The 1944-nt window shown below is 37.6% G+C and overlaps 1 protein-coding gene across 1 annotated transcript in view; it reads left to right on the top strand.

Annotated features, from left to right (window-relative positions):
• The window catches only part of ACMSD (aminocarboxymuconate semialdehyde decarboxylase), a 93805-nt gene that overhangs the window by 85548 nt on the left and 6313 nt on the right, over nucleotides 1-1944 (top strand). The window lies entirely within an intron of this gene.

Below are 1944 nucleotides of genomic sequence, written 5' to 3'. Positions count from 1 at the left end.
ATAATTGGGATGGGAGTGTCAGAGACAGTGCAATTGGCACAGGACAGAGCAGAGTTTAGGGCTGTTGTACATAGGGTCGCTATGAGTCGCAGGCGACTTGACGGCACATAACAACAACAACAACATGTTATAAACGGTCTGTACAAAGAACTTTTGAATATAGTAAAATTTCATGGTGCCACAGTTTTACTAGTAGACATTTACTGAGAACAATTAAAATGTATATCCATAATGAAAGAGTGTACATCAAAGCAATTTTATTCAAAACAACCTCCAGCTAGAAACACCCTTCTCCCCCCCTTTACTGGTGGTGGCATTCTTCTTTATTTTATTTTTATTAATATTTTTTTAAAGTTTATACAACACATTGGTTTTTCTGAAATTTCATGATGTATGTACATTTTCTGTAATAGTATTAATTAAAATGTCCACAGTGTAATCACACTTTTCCCATTTTCTCCCTGTAATTCTCACCCCCATTAATATTTCTGTTCTATACCTTCCTTCCTTCAGGGTTTTCTGTTTGGGCAAATGCTCCTCTTTTGACCTTATATAGTAGGTTATTCTAAGGGGTGAGTGCCTCTCTAGTGACATTGGTCACAATTCTAGGCCTGTGTAAGGAGCTCTGGTGGCCTAGTGGTAAGAAGCTGTCCTGCAATCCCAAAGCCAGGTGATTTTAATCCATCAGCTGCTCCCAAGGGAAAGGATGGACATTCTCTTTCCATGAGATTTACTGCTTCTGAAAACCCCCTGGAGAGTCAGCAATGAGTCAATGTTTGGTTGGAAGTCTAGCCATGGAGGTTTTGTTCCAAGTTGGAAGCATAAATGAGGGCCACAGTCTTAGGTTTTTACCAGTCCACATCAGCCCTGAGCATGGCCTTTTTTATGCTTTTTTCCATATTTCCCCCAGGTCTATCCAGGATTCTCTCCTGGGATCTCTTTTTACTGTGGTTAGTGGTGGTAGCTGTACATCATCTAGTTCTTCTGGTCTCAAGGATGTGGAAGCTGAGATTTGTGTGGTCCTTAGTCCTTAGGACAAATTGTTTCCATATATTTTTGTTTTTCTTCCATTTCTTTGTTCCGTATCATATCTAATTTTTATTTCTTATTTTTAGTTTGTCATTAACTGTTAAAAGTAACACTACAATTAATATTCTTGTATGTATGTATGTCTAGTACAAATGTGTGAAAGGTTTCTATTTCCAGAAGCACAATTTCTGGTTCAAATTTGTTTTGTTTTCTTATTTTGATAGACTTCCACTATTAATTAGAGTTGGTTGGGTATAACTCCTCTCATTCATATTAGATTATTGGCTCTGAGAACAGGGAGCATATCAATTTTGTTGACCAGGATACATTCAAAATTTAGCACACTGACTGAGGTACTATTTTATATACTTAGATATATACACAAGTGTGTTATGTTCTATAAATGTGTCCAGTGGAAATGTTAAGCTACATAATTTAAAAAATCAAACAATTCAGCTATCATAGCAAGGAAATGGCTTTGTGTTGTTTTACTATTATTTTAATTTTTCTTATTTTCCATTTTTAACTAGTAAGCTTTCAGAAATGGTAGAATTGCTTGCACTGTATTATTATAAAAATATAGAGTGTCTTTTGTTCCCTTTTTTAGACAGTATGTCTTATCCAACACACATCTTCTTATATTTCATTATTCTGTAGTTCAGTTACAGGAAGACAGAGGGAGAGCAAGACTTGATGTTTAGCTTTAAGAATCTTAATAGTGACACCTGCTGGAGAAAAAGTCATTATTAGTTAAGAGTTCATTAAATCTTCTGGCGCTGGCTGAAAATTGCCTGTGACTTCATCCATAGCCACTGGTGAGAGTCAGCGCCCAGAGCCATCAGGGGCTTCAAGCTCGTTGCCCACTGCTGTGGTGTGGACAGCTGAAACCCAGGCCCCGACAGGCACCTGGGGGGG

The sequence above is a fragment of the Elephantulus edwardii genome, unplaced genomic scaffold, assembly GCF_000299155.1.
Source record: "Elephantulus edwardii isolate Elephantulus edwardi_28Jun2011 unplaced genomic scaffold, EleEdw1.0 scaffold00010, whole genome shotgun sequence".
In the NCBI taxonomy this organism is placed as follows: Eukaryota; Metazoa; Chordata; class Mammalia; order Macroscelidea; family Macroscelididae; genus Elephantulus; species Elephantulus edwardii.
This window is presented reverse-complemented; position numbering and strand designations above follow the sequence as displayed.